General features: G+C 39.8%; 1 pseudogene; it reads right to left on the reverse strand.

Moving 5' to 3' along the window:
- Positions 1-467: 467 nt before the first annotated feature.
- Positions 468-14,800, reverse strand: LOC149190462 (PH, RCC1 and FYVE domains-containing protein 1 pseudogene; annotated as a pseudogene).
- Between the last annotated feature and the right edge of the window lie 635 nt (positions 14,801-15,435).

Below are 15,435 nucleotides of genomic sequence, written 5' to 3' on the forward strand. Positions count from 1 at the left end.
ACCAGCATTTCTCAAGAGCCACAGGAGGGTTGGAACATCATCTGTAATTTGAACACAAGCATGAATTTCTTCACTATGAGAACATAAATTTCCTAGCAAAAGCGTAGCATTCTCTTTTGCTTTCCAGGATCCATATTCGAGCAGCTGGACAAGTGGAGGTATCCCACCTGCTGCTGTAATTGCCCATTTACTGTCATCGACTTTTACGGACAAAATAGAAAGAAAAACAATGACATGCTCCTGTTGTTGCTCATTAGATAGGCCAAGGAATGAAATTAAAATCTGAATTCTCTCCTCGCCCCTTAGATGACTGCCAGATATCTGAATTGACATAACACAGGTTTCTTAATAAGTGCATGAGTTCTTCTTGTATCTCACAACTAGCCATAGTCACCAGGCCAACCAACATTTTTTTTTTTTTTTAGCTTTAGCTTGTAGCAAACATATGGATACCTCTAGAAAATTGCCTAGCTTAACGTATCATTCACCTTCTTCTTATTATCAAACAAAAGTTTTGAAGTTAGTTCTGAAATATTTGGAGTTGGGAGTTGCAGATCGAGGTGGACGGGGACGCCTTGAAATTGGTGATGATGCCTGAGAAACAATTCTAGACACAAGAAGAGATGTAGAGAAAATTTCTTGGAAGAACAAAAAATGGGACTCATGGGTATTGAAATATTTGTGTTCCCCCATGGTGTATTTCCATTCGGAACTGGAGATACTCGACTTCTATGGAATTCCATCTTCCTATTTCTTCTAAATGCGTGTATCTACTCAGAGTTTGTTTAGATCATTCCATGTTAGAGAACCTAGAAAACAGTAAAGGTGTTTTGGCATCAAACTTTTCTTGTTTCTCCTCATAATCATGGGAATGTTGATTGGCATTTCCTCTTTTGATCCCCAAAGTATTGTATATTAAACCAAATTCAATAGCCTTCAACTTGATATAACAATTATCACAAACACGAAATGGCTTGTTAGGATTTGGAGCTAAAGAAGCCTCGAAGGACTTCTCAGCACTGCACACATGGCAAAAAACAAGCCCAAAATTATAGCAATTGTGACATTTTATTGTAAAACCAAATGGAAGCCGACAACTTGAACATGTAGATTGGTCAATACCTGATACCCACTTATTAAGACAAATAAATGCTATGAAATTAGAACCACATGCTATACTTTTGACTTGTTTTCTTTTAATGCTTCAACCAAAGTTGAAGAATTTATATATTCAATGTAACCATGATTTAACTGTCCATTTTCTCCCTTTCCCCATGTGTACACTTATGATTTTGATTTCAAAACTGCAACATGATAAGCACCACATGCTATATGCTCTACAAATTCATTACGAAGCTTACCTTTGACACATACTGGAACCTTCCCATCAGCTTGAGGATTTCCCAATTGGCCATTAATAGGGCTACCCATTATATATACATGCCCCGAGGTTGTGAGAGCCACCATAAGGCTATGCCCACATGCTACTTGTTGGAAATTAGGTTCAATAAGCGCAGCTACATAGGTTGGTACGAGTCTGGAATTTTTGTCTCCTTGCTCAAGCAAGTGGTAATGACCACAATGGTGCTTGTGAACCGTTCTTCGGAGATTTTGAAGTCAGCATTGATGAACACAATAGTTCCTGCTCCCTAGATGATATATCTAGGATACGAAACTCTGTATCAATAAATTGTAATGGATCATACACAGGAAGCATAGATATTAGGAAAAAGTCAAATTTCAGTTGTCTACAGTCTCAGACAAAGTTCTTTCACGATCAAATTAGACAATATGAGAACCAGAGATGTATGACCCTGCTCCATGAGATTCTTCACCTTTGCTGTAAAACCCACAGAGTCAAATCTTCTTACATTTCTGACTCTAGATGGATCTTCTCAGAAGAGGCATCATGAACAAATCTCTGCTAATAGGTCAACCAGGCAATGCGCACTCTATGAGAAGCATAACTGGTGGATGGTAGGAATATCACCACCCAAATTATTGTCCTTAGTTGTTGGGAGAGGCAATTGTTGGCAGTATTGTTGGTTAAGAGCTTCATATTCGACAAAACTATACCCAACCTATTTCACTGAAACCATAATCTGATTTTGGGGGTGGGCTACACATGGTAAGTAGTTTTCGACCTGAGGGACCGAAATGATCCAAATGATGCCACGTGATCACAGGTGGTTTTTATCAAAACAAGACTTCGGAATCCCCTAGCTATTAAAGCTCAGATGACCTTGGGCATCCGAAATGGAATGAAAACCATTAATTTCGTAGTGACAAACTCTACCATTAAAAAATGCCTGGACGTTATCCTTGCCCTTCCTTATCTTGACGCTTGTTATATTTGTCTTTGACTTATATGCTACTTTGAATTTGAAGTTTAGCTCTCCACGAGAGTTTTATCCCATATGTACAAGGCGAGGAATACAAATGGTGTTTATATACACCATTGTATTCAATATTAAGGCATGGTTGAATGAAATGCATGCCCTTGTGGGCCCCTCTTGTGCTTTGATTTGTGTATGTCGCTGACTAGTTTCTGACTTGCCTTGCGTTTGGTTGGTAGTGGACTTGACTTCGGTGTTTGATGGGCTTAACTTTGATGTCAAACTTAAAGATTGGGTGACAAGCCCAACATTTTCTTTTTTCAAATAATTTTTAATTTTAAATAAAAATACAAAATATAATTTTATGTTTTTAATAAAATTAAGTATTTAAAATATTCAAAATTAGCCAAGCAACAATGTTGCCATGAAATTTTATATATGCCCAAATATTTAGATGAAAGGTAGATTGGCTAAAATTAAAAAAAAATTGCAACTTTCCGAGTGTCAGAAAAAGTTACAACATCAGCTCCAACTGGGGATTTCCTCCCCCTGTTGGAAGCATAGAACTAGTAGACCAACTGCCTCAAGTGTTGGGCATGGAGTCATACCATGAAACCATCAACCATTCATCTACAATCATGTAAAATTATAACCAATCCCGATGAATCAATCTTGTCATTTGAATATACTACAACTGCACACTAAAACTTGTAACTGTGAATTGAAACCACATTGAAATCTGAAAACTGTACACTGTTCCAAAATCTGGCAAACTGCAACGTATTGCTTATTTCAATATCCTTGTTTCAGATCTCATTTATTTTAGGAAATAAAATTGTAATTATAGCAATCTAATCTACAATATGCTTTACTGAGACTTAAATCAACCCATATACTGCACACCAAAACTGAATAATCTAATACTCACTAAATTCTAAAATAACTAATTCAACCCCACACAACCTTTACCTAACTGAACGAAACATCTGCATTGTTAGTTGTAATTTCCTTTCCAATATAACCAAGTGAGGAGTGGATTTACTAGCAAATCACTTTGCCAACAGCTGAAAACTCGAAACATATTTACAATATAAAACTCAAACTCCACAGGCAATAGATACTTACATGTGAACTCAAAAAATTGCATCCTTTGTTGATGTTTGAGACTTTTGGTCATCATCAAAAAGTAGAAAGATATGTTTCTAAATGCAACTATCACTATAAAGAAGAAAAACATACAGTTGCATGCTATTATCAAAGCGAGATATGCACTTATCATTTTGAACCAGTTGAATTCGGAAACCAGTGGAATCACCATATGACAAAGTGGAGTCTCCAGGTGGAAGCAATGCAACCAATATCAATTGTCTATTCTTTGTTCACTAGAAAAGAGTAGATCTAGTCTTTATCGTTCTACAAGGAAAGACGTCTTCGTTACTTCGCTCCCCGGAACCAGCGCCAAATGCTGTACCTATTTCTCGTAGGCAGCCCTTGGCTGAAAAATTATGCTGATATACCAACTCGACTAGTCATTAGGTTCAAGCTGGCCCTTGAACCAGAGGGGGCTCCCTCAAATGTTACGAGGCCTTGTTTAACATTGTTCATTGTCACTAGAAAACAACCTATGAAGCACAATGGCTAGATTTATAATTTAATTTGGGCGGTTGCCGGTGATTACCAATCTTTGTTCATGAATAAATCCCTCTCTTACAGAATCATTGGTCAAAGTGTCAGCATCTAGTTTGATAGAATAACATGATTTTTGAAGGATTTGAAAGCAGAATATGAGATAATTCCTAATAATTAAGCAATCATACTGAATACTTAAACAACCAGGCAAATTTAGATACGTGTAGAAGATTTCTACATCTAAACAAGACACATTCAAGAGATGACAAGAGGAAACAATTTAAAGATGTACAGGAGCTATCTCAAACAGACTATCCAATAAACTAATCTCTTTAAATGATTATAACTTTGCGAGGGATTCCAGAGAGATTGATACTCAATCTATTCTTACCCAGAATCTCCTATGTTACTTTGAACATGTGCAGAAATAAGGTATGAAAACACTATAAAAACATACAAGAAACATAAGTTTTGTCATGAACTAGAGTCAGAAGGCTTCAATTAAGAATTATGTCATCAAATTTTTACAAAGCTTAAAGGTTTTTTTCATCAAAAGCTAACCCTTTTACATTAAAAATGAAACAATATATAGAATAAACCTCTCCTAAATTGTTACAATAATTCTGGAATAAAATCATGAACAATAACTAAAAATAAAATAATATCTCTAATTTATCTGCTAGAAACTTTGAACTGTTTGCAAGTATTGTGCCTTGAAATCTGGAATTAGTTCACTAGTGCTTAATATTCTACCTTTTTTTGTTGAATTGCTTGAGTCAAATTCCTTGGAATTGAATTTGGAATGTTCTACCACTTGTCTCCTTTCTCAAAAGATAAGTTCACCCCTTTCCTTAGTAACAAATAAACATTCATAACATGTTCATATTTCATTTAAAACATTTAATAAAAGATGTCGGAGTATGGCCATTGATGACTAGAATTAAGGGACTGATATTTCAACCTGTAGAAAAGGAGATTTGCTGCCCTCTACTAGAATGAACTCAACTTAGTAGTGATAATAGAGCTTAGTCTCTAATGTAAGATTCGAATAACTAAATATCATATCTTACATTTTCAGAGAGCTCTGCAACCCTAATGTTCAGGCAGCCATGAGTTAGGGAGCGCTAGAAAGAACCATAGACTGCAGCAAGAGACAGACCCAAAAACCAAGAACCAGAAGAAAATGACAGAGGAGGAGAGGAGGGGAGAGATACCCTCCTATTGAGATGTGGCAGCAGGGTAAGGCCAGAACACCAGTAACCAGGCAGGAGAAACAAGAAAACCAGGACCTATCCTTGGAGCACGATGGTAGGCAGGTAGCAGAGGCAAATGTTTACCATGTGAAATGGAGAAACCAAGATTCATAATCACGATGAACAAATTAGAGCGATACAGAAGCTATATGAAATACCACGCGCTCATATGCAAGTTCATTGGAGCATGGTCGACGGAAAATGATCTCACCAAGTGGATTCAGCAAAAATGGCAACCCCGAGGCCACATCGAGCTAACGCTGGGAGCAAGAGGCTTCTTCACGGTAATATTCTTGAACCTGCAAGATAAAGAAAATGTTTTTGAGAATGGCCCTTACTTTCATTATAATGTTGGATTGTTCATGAGATACTGAGAAGAATGTTATAATCCAGACAAGGAAAAATTATTGGCAGCCCTGGTATGGGTTAGGTTATTTGGCCTTCCAATGGACTTCTGGGACCCGGAGATCCTAGAGGGCGTAGGAAACATGATAGGCAGTTTTGTCAAAATAGAAGAAACGACAAAAAAAGGAAGATACACATCATACGCCAACATTTGTGTTTACAGGAATACAGCTGACCCTATTCCAGACACAATAGATTTAGAGTATCATGAAGAGGTTTGGCAGCAAACCCTCGACTATGAACATATTCCATTCAGATGTAGAAGATGTCATGAGTATGGACATCTGTTGAAGGAATGTCCACTCAATATAGAAGAAGAGGAGCGCAGAAACAAACATCAGAGGAAAAACCAAGAAGACAAGGAAGGGTTTCAAGAAGTAAAAAGCAAAAGAAGACAAACAAGAGAGAATACCAGTGGAGAAAAGAAAGAACAAAAAGGCCAACCTAGCAATACAAACAGCTTTGAAGTCCTACAAGAAGAAGAAGAAGATAAAAACGAGACCCAAACAATGGACTATCAGGGGGAAAAAGGAAAGGAAAGCAGCACAAGCCAAGGCAAATCAAAACCCAAGAGGAAAGCACAAAGCGAACTGACAGAGAAGGAGGAAAAGGAAGAGAGGGAGAAGATGGATAATGCTATAATGGAAATTGATACAAGCAGAGGAGAAGAACTAAGTTCAGAAGAAGAGGTGTTGAGGAAACTACTAAATGAGTGGAGACACCTAGACAAAAGATTCATTCCAGAAGAGCAAAAAATACTATACAGAGAAACATTTCAACAGTGCCAAGTGAAATAGGGACAAGGGAAAATGGAAATGGCAGAACAACTAGGCCTTCAACAGGACAACACTCAAGACCATCAGAGCAAAGCAAAAGGCGGAAAGAAAAGAGGTCAAAGAAACCTACAGGATTCGATACAGATCATGGGAGAAATGTTAGTAAATACAGGGAGGGTAGTAATGCTATCGGCGGTATTCCACCAAACCAACCAAGCACCCCAATGATAATTACATCTTGGAATATAAGAGGCCTTAATAGTAAAGGCAAACATAGACACTTAGTGGAAAGGCTAAGAAAGGAAAAACCTCAACTAATGTTGATACAGGAAAAAAAAAACCCGGGATGGAAAATGGAGGAAATCCTAAATAAAATAAAATCGAAATATGAATGCATGTCCATAGATGCGAAAGGCAGTGTGGGAGGTATAGCAATACTATGGAACCCTGCAGATATTACTATAGATTACTGGATAGGCATGAAAAGAATACTCATAGGACGATTCCGGCTAATCAGAAACAGAGAATGGTTTCTAGTCTCTGCTGTATACGACCCTCATACCCCAACGGAAAGAGGAAGCTTCCTCCTCCAACTACAACAGCTTGGAAAACTCCACGAGGAGAAAATGTGGATGATAGCAGGAGACTTTATCTTGACAACATTAATAGAGGAGAAGAAAGGAGGTCTGCAAAGAGAAGAGCCAGAGATGGAGAGGTTCAGGGACCTTCAAGCAGAACTAAAGTTGGTAGATATTCCAACCATAAATGGAAAATACACGTGGAACAATCGAAGAGGAGGAAGCAGGCAGATAGCATCCAAGTTAGACAGATTCTTAGCAACAAAACATTTCATTGGAAAATATATTTTCTATGAAGCAACAATCCTCTAGTGTTTAGGGTTGGACCATTGGCCCATTAAATTAGAAATAGCTATGAATCATCAGAACCAGAATAGACCCTTTAGGTTTGAGGCATTCTGGCTAAGAGAACCCACCTTTATCGATAAAATGGAGAATTGGTGGAAGGAAACTGAGATTGTGATGGAAGGAAAAAACTAAATGCACACCCTCCAACTCAGACTAAAAGACTTAAAAGGAAGGATAAAGAAATGGAACATAGAAGAATTTGGAAACATACAGAAGGAACAAGAAATGCTCTAGATAAAGATGAAACAAATACAACAGCAAATCATAGAGGCAAATAGCTGGTAGAAGAGGAAGGATTGGTGCTAAATAATCTGGAAGAAAGGAGAAAACAAGAGGAAATCATTTGGAAACAAAAATCAAGAGTCCAATGGCTAAAAGAAGGTGAAAGAAACATGAAATTCTTCCATAAAGCAATGGTATAACATAGATAGAAAAACAGAATATTCTCCCTAAAGGACCAAAAAGGCAACAGGCTAACTCAGAAAGTTGAAATGGAGAATTTTCTGATACAACACTTTAAAGGGCTCCCGACAGAACCAAATATCAGAAGGGAGAACAAAATTTGCTATCAGAAGGAAGGGAGGTCAACATATCTCCAAACTAGTAACTAGAGATCAGAATTTGGCTCTCCTAAGAGTCATAACGAAAGCGGAGGTGGAGGAGGTAATAAAAAAGATGACAAAGAATAAAGCACCTGGGCCTGGTGGATTCACTTCAGAATTATTTCAAGCTACATGGAACTTCATGAGCCAAGACATAGTGAATGTATTAGAAGAATCCAGATGCACCAAAAGAATGCATCCAGCCCTGAATGCCACATTTCTAGCCCTGATACTAAAGATGGAGCACTCGGAAGAACCACAAGGATTCCAACCTATAGCACTCTGCAATGTAATATGTAAAATCTTAGCTACGATAATGGTGAACCAACTAAGACCAATACTACCTGGGTTGATATCCCAGGAGCAGACAGGGTTTGTCAAAGGCAGACAAATAACAGACAACATAGTGGTGGCACAAAAAGCAATACATTCATTAAAAAATTCAAAAACCAATGGGATGCTGATAAAATTAGACCTAGCCAAAGCTTATGATAGGCTAAATTGGGGATACCTCCAAAAAATCCTAAAGGCATTCAACTTCGATGAAAGATGGATAAGTTTGGTAATGTCAATGATAGCCATGCCAGTTCTGTCAATACTGCTAAACAGATCACCTATAGAAGCTTTCAATGTGACCAGAGAGCTCAGGCAAGGTGACCTGTTATCCCCGTTCCTATTTATCCTCGCAGCCGAAGGACTAGGAAGACTCATAAAAGCTAAAGTATACAACGAACAATATAAGGGCCTAAGACTCTGGGGAAATGATCTCCCTCTAACCCACCAGCAATTTGTTGATGATGTCATGCTATATGGACAGGCAACGCTCAAAGAAGAAAAAAAATAATGGAAATTCTCACAGACTTCACAAGTGCCTCTGGGACAGAGATAAGTAAAGAGAAATCAGATATATATTTCTTCAATACCCCTGCACCCTCCCAAGCCTTCCTGGCAAGAACCATGGGATTTAGAATTGGGAATTTCCCTACAAAGTATTTAGGTATCCAGTTAAATGACCAACAAAACAGAGTGGCCAACTAGAGTACCTTGATGGGAAAGATTCAACGGAGAATGCAAAACTGGACATTCAGGGCGCTGAATACCCCGAGCTGCATCATTCTACTAAAATTAGTGCTTCAATCTATCCCGATATACCAACTTACCAGTCAAGCCACCCCTAAAACAATCTGCCAGAAAATGGTAGACATGCTCAAAAAATTCCTATGGCAAGGGCCTAGCATGACAAAGAAATGGGTGCTCTTGTCTTGGAGCTGGCTGAGCAAATCCCTAAAATAGGGAGGACTTGGACTTCAAGATCCCTACATCCTGAATCAGGTAATGGGGGAAAAGTTGTGGTGGATATCGACACATGGAGGGGAAGACCTTTGGAAGAAACTATGGGAGAGAAAATATGATATGCCTAGGTCCCTAGAAGGAAAGTTGAGAAGTCAAAATGAGAAGAAAGGCTCTGCAATATGGAATATGGCCAGTGCCAACATGGATCTGATCAGAGAGCACAGCTTCTGGGAAGTCAGAGGAGGGGATAAAGCCAACTTCTGGGAAGAAGCATGGCAACAGAGGGGAAAACTCAACAACGAGCCATAACTCAAAGAGATCCACCAATTCACCAGCTCACATGAGGGCGACACAGTACTAAATTACTGGTGCCCGGAACCAAAAGGATATTGGAGAAAGTGGAAACAACAGGAAAACTGGCCAGAAGCGCCAGCAACACCCCAAATGGGAACTCTATGAAAAGGAAATGGCAACAAGGAAAATAGCGATAAAAGAAGGGTTAGACAATCTAAGATGGGGCCATAGAATCAAAGGCATGTTTACAATAAGAGAAGGCTACCAAATAAAATCAGGACACAACAGACATTTAGAAACAAAAAAATGGGAAAGCATATGGAAAACAAAAACATAGCCAAGGTAGCCTTCTTTACCTGGATCCTGAGCCATGGGAGAGCACTAACATGGGACCAACTGAGAAAAAAAGGAATGCAAGGCCCATCGAGATGTGCCCTCTGCATAGAATGGGAAGAGACTATAGAGCACCTAACCAACGTCTGTAAAGTTAGCGTAAACCTGTGGAATCAACATCAGAAAATATTTGAAATTAGCGACAGAAATATAAATAGCATGCAAACAACGATAGAGAACTAGAGGAAAAAACCTTACCAGAACACGATCCTGAACAAGGCATGGAGACTCTCACTAGGCTTTGTTCTGTGGAATATATGGAAAGAATGAAACATACTGATATTCAAAGAGGAAGGTAGAGCAAGAACAGAAATATGGAGCCAAATTATCCAAAATATCAGAGAGACCAATCTAACCGAGAGCCGGTTTGAGGAGGATTGGAAAACTAACCCAACAGAAACAAAGATAATGACATGCTTGAACCTAAATCCAAACATGATGCACTAGCCAACAAGGAAACACCAAAGCAATGAGGCGGAGGAGGTCAACCACTTCAGAAGGCCCCAGAAGGGGTTCATCAAGTTAAACATCGACGGGGCTGCGAAAGGGAACCCTGATGAGGCAGGGACTGGCAGAGTATTCAGAGACGATAAGGGGAGGACCCTCAGAATCTATGTGATGGATTACAGTAACGGTACAAGCAATGAAGCAGAGTTGCATGCACTGAAAAAAGCGCTGGAAATTGCCATAAGAGAGAAATACCAAAAACTACAGGTGGAAGGACTCTCGAAAATGCTAATTGATATAGTCAAACAGCTACAGCAAGGAACCCAATCGGAGAAGATCAGCCGTAGCTGGAGAACCGCTTGGCTGGTGCAGGAGATTGGCAAACTCACTAGACAGATAGACTACATCCTTCCAACCCATGTGAGAAGGAAAGGCAACGCACTAGCAAACAACTTGACAAACTGGGGGAGTAGTCGTGGAGGAAGAACCTTGGACGCAAATGAGGAAGAGCTATCCCATATGGAGGAGATGGAAAACTTAGTAAAAATCCTATAACACGACAAAGGAGGAGAGGGGAACCCCCGATTGGGAGACAACACAGGAAATCTAGAGGGACGGGGGAAATGTGACCGAGAAGGGAGAGGAAGAGGACAAGTGGGGGAATAGATAGATGAGGGAAATGAAGTGAGTAGGCAGGTAAGATGGCAAGTGGCGGAGCAGGGCAGAGAAGGTATAACTCCCGAGAGAATGAGGGCGGTGACGGATAAGCATGACAACAAAGAGGGTAGGGCAGTGAGCAGGGGGTGGGCAGAAGGATGTCAGCAAGTGGCAGGACAAGGACAACACTTACACAACAAGAGTAGCCGAGAGAAAGTGAGGATTAATGAGAGGAGATGGCAGCCAGGACAGGGGGGCAGCATTCTGAAATGACAACGTAGGGATCAACCTAGGTAATAATGCTAGACATGTGGCAGTAAAGGTAAGGGACAGGAGGAAGAGGGGCATAAAACTTAAAGGAAAATAAGGCATAGTTAAATGCATGTAGACGCCGGAGATGAGAGCTGGAGAGAGGAAAGGTGGCTGAAGAGCGAAGATCCAGCTTGCGGACGAAAGCGGCATCATACCTACAAGTTGGTATGTAGTTCCTCTGCTCCCCAACCTCGTTAGGCTCAGGATTAATTTCAGTAGGAATATAGGAAATCTGATATGGAACAAGAATGAGTCTATCAAGGAGGAAACCAAACCCTCCTATGACACTAGTGTAGACAAAATAGAAGTGCTTGTGAAAACTCGTTGTAGGGAGATAAGGTGGGAGGGTCTCGAACCCAGGAAGGGAGAGGACTACACCATGGTAAAAGGCCGAAGTAAACCTAGACAGAGCGTGACTATAGCCACCCCTGTAGGAAACTATGGGATGGATACAAAAAGGTAACAAGGAAGCACCTCGGGGAACAAAAAAATCAAGGAAAATTGAGAACCAGGGAAACAAGAAACCTCTAGGGGAGGTAGTTAGCGCTAGCAACCTGAGGGAAGGCGTAGACAAACCAGGGAGACCCTGGGAAGGGAGGAACAGGAAACCAACCTTATCTGGGGAAGAACCCATTAGGATGGCCAAAACAGACAGGCCGTGTGTCGACTGTTGTCGTGGAGAGAAAACAGTAAGAGGTCCAAGAAAGGAACGAACCCATAACAAGGAGAGGACTGGCGAAATTTCGACAAAAATCCTGAAGGAAATAAACCCTAGAAACATAAGGGATAACAGAAAGGATATGGGTAAATGGGAAATAGTTTTGTTTTATTATTATAATTATGATAAATGCAATGGCTTTGTGATAGGTCTCACCTCACACTGTGGACAACACAACGAGGAGAATAGAGAACAATGAGAAGAAGACAGTTACAAGCAGGCAGGGAGTAACATGACACCCAGGAGAGGCAAGAGAGATAACAAGAAGGAATAAGGAACAAGCGGGTCGAACAGGAAAAGAGGGAGGAAGCCGGGCAGTGAACACATGAAAACTCTTATTGAAGCATATATGGCAGGGAACCCGTCGGACATCAGAGCCCAAATTGTAGGTTGGGAGAGAGAACTGAATGATAGCATCAAGAAATAGGACATCCCCATGGAGGAGTGGGAAAGCATGGTTCCTGATCCAGGGAATTATCGAGGCCGTCACTCCCTCTTTAGGCAAACCATACAGTAGTATTGGGTAATGAAGAATGTGGTGGCACGGGCCATGACTGTGAATCGAGAACAAGCTGCAGGTGACGAAACAGAAGCATAGGAGAAAAACAAGGGAGAGGATCCAGTCAGGGTTGAACAACTCAGGGAAATAGCAACAGTTCAGATACAAAACTACAAAAATAACTTGGCCTTGGGTAGAATTGAGCAGACACTAAAAGATATGAAGTGGAGAATTGAGCAGACATTACAAGATTTGAAGAGGAGTGAGATGCCTAGCTCCAGTGCCAAAGTGCCTGCCCCAGTAACATCCTCGGATGAGGAGTGATGCAGCGGTCCAGTTCAAATCTGATAAAATTTTGATGAAATGCATTCACTTGTTTAATTTGTTTTATCTGAGCAGTAGTATAGACCGTCAAAACAATGTCGCTAGATGGATAGCAAAAAACCTTTTTAAATTTTGGACAGGTTTCAATGTAGACAGGTGGTTACCTGGTTTCCTTTGGGTAGGTAAGCCACATGGAACAAATGGAAGTTTATGATTTTAGAAAATTTATATAAATAGAGAAAGCACTGCCAAGTTTACAAAAAAAAAAAATAGAGCTTAGTCTCTAATTTGTAGCACTAACTTCAACAAATGATTGAAGATATTGCCACGTTAAGAGTTAAATAGCATCCACCATAATCGCCTGGGTTAATTGTTTGACTGGAAACACCATTATCACATGTACTTTTGAGTTTGGTTTATTCCCCCACAGTAAAACCACCAACTGGTTAATAATGGCAGCATCTGCATCTCTAATAAGATGCTTAAGCGCGTTAGCAACAACTTCTTATCCCTTTGGACCAACATTTCTCAAGAGCCACAGGAGGGCTGGAACAACATCTGTAATTTGAACACAAGCACAAATTTCTTCACTATGAGAATATAAATTTCCTAGAAAAAGTGCAGCATCCTCTTTTGTTTTCCAAGACCCAGATTCAAGTAGCTGGACAAGTGGAGGTATCCCACATGCTGTTGTAATTTCCCATTTACTGTCATCAACTTCTATGAACAAAATAGAAAGTTAAGAAATGACATGCTCCTGTTTTTGCTCAATAGATAGGCCAAGGAATGAAATTAAAATTTGAATTCCCTCTCGCCCCTTAGATCACTGCCAGAGATCTGAATTGATAGAACACAAGTTTCTTAATAAGTGCATGAGTTCTTCTTGTATCTCACAACTAGACATAATCACCAACCTAACCAACATTTTTTTTTTGCTTCAGCATGTAGCAAACCTATGGATACCTCTAGAAAATTTCCTGACTTAACGTATCATTTGCCTTCTTATTATTGATCAAAAGTTTTGAAGTTAGACCTAAAATTTTTGGAGTTGGGAGTTCTAGACCGAGGTGGACGGGGACACCTTGAAATTGGTGATGATGCTCGAGAAACAATTCTAGACACAAGAAGAGATGTAGAGAAAAATTTATTGGAAGAACAAAAAATGGGACTCATGGGTACTAAAATATTTGTGTTCCCCCACAGTGTATTGCCATTCGAAACTGGAGATACTCGTCTGCTATGGAATTCCATCTTCCTATTTCTTCTAAAGGCTTATCTACTCAGAGTTTGTTTAGATGATTCCATGATGGAGAACCTGGAAAACGATAAAGGTGTTTTGGCATCAAACTTTTCCTGTTTCTCCTTAGAATTATGGGAATGTTGACTGACATTTCCTCTTATGATCCCCAAAGTAATGCATATTAAACCAGCTTCAATAGCCTTCAACCTTATATAACAATTATCACAAACATGAAATGGCTTGTTAGGATTTGGAGCTAAAGAAACCTCGAAGGACTTCTCGGCACTGCACGCATGGAAAAAACAAGCCCACAATTATAGAAATTGTGACATTTTCTTGTAAACCAAATGGAAGTCGACAACCTGAACACATTGATTGGTTAGAACCTGATACTCACTTATTAAAACAAATAGTTGTTGTGAAACTAGAACCGCATGCTACACTTTTGACTTGTTTGTCTTTTAATGCTTCAAACAAAGTTGGAGAATTTCTATCTTCAATGTCACCATGACCTAACCATCCATTTCCTCCCTTTCCCCATGTGTACACTTCTGATTTTGATGTCAAAACTGCAACATGATAAGCATCGTAGGCTATATGCTATATAAATTCATTACGAAGCTTACCTTCGACACATATTGGAAGCTTCCCATCAGCTTGAGGATTTCCCAACTGACCATTAACAAGGTTACCCATTGTATATACATGCCCTGAGGTTGTGAGAGCCACCGTAAGGCTATGCCTACATGCTACTTATCAGAAATTAGGTTCAATAAGTGCAACTAGATAGGTTGAAACAAGTATGGAATTTTTGTCTCCTTTCCCAAGCAAGTGATAATGACCACAGTGGTGTTTATGAACCGTTCTTCGGATATTTTGAAGTCAGCATTGATGAACACAATCTTTCTTTCTCCCTAGATGATATATCTAGGATACCGAACTCTGTGTCAATAAATTGTAATGGATCATACTCAGGAAGCATAGATATTAGGCAAAAGTCAGATTTCAAATGTCTGCAGTCCCAGACAAAGTTCTTTCACGATCAAATTAGATAGTATGAGAACTAGAGATGTATCACCCTACTCCATGAGATTCTTCACCTTTGGTATAAAACCCACAGAGTCAAATCTTCTTACATTGCTGACACTAGATAACTCTACTCAAAAGAGGCATCGTGAACAAATCTCCAATAATAGGTCAACTAGGCAGAGTGCACTCCAGGAGATGCACGACTAATGGATGGCAGCAACCTCACCACCCAAATTCTTGCCCTTGGTTTTTGGGAGAGGTAACTGCTGGCAGCATTGTTGGTTAAGGGCTTTGTATTTGAC

The sequence above is a fragment of the Pinus tabuliformis genome, chromosome 3_1, assembly GCF_031772625.1.
Source record: "Pinus tabuliformis cultivar Carrire ecotype Pingquan chromosome 3_1, CPIR1, whole genome shotgun sequence".
Lineage (NCBI taxonomy): Eukaryota > Viridiplantae > Streptophyta > Pinopsida > Pinales > Pinaceae > Pinus > Pinus tabuliformis.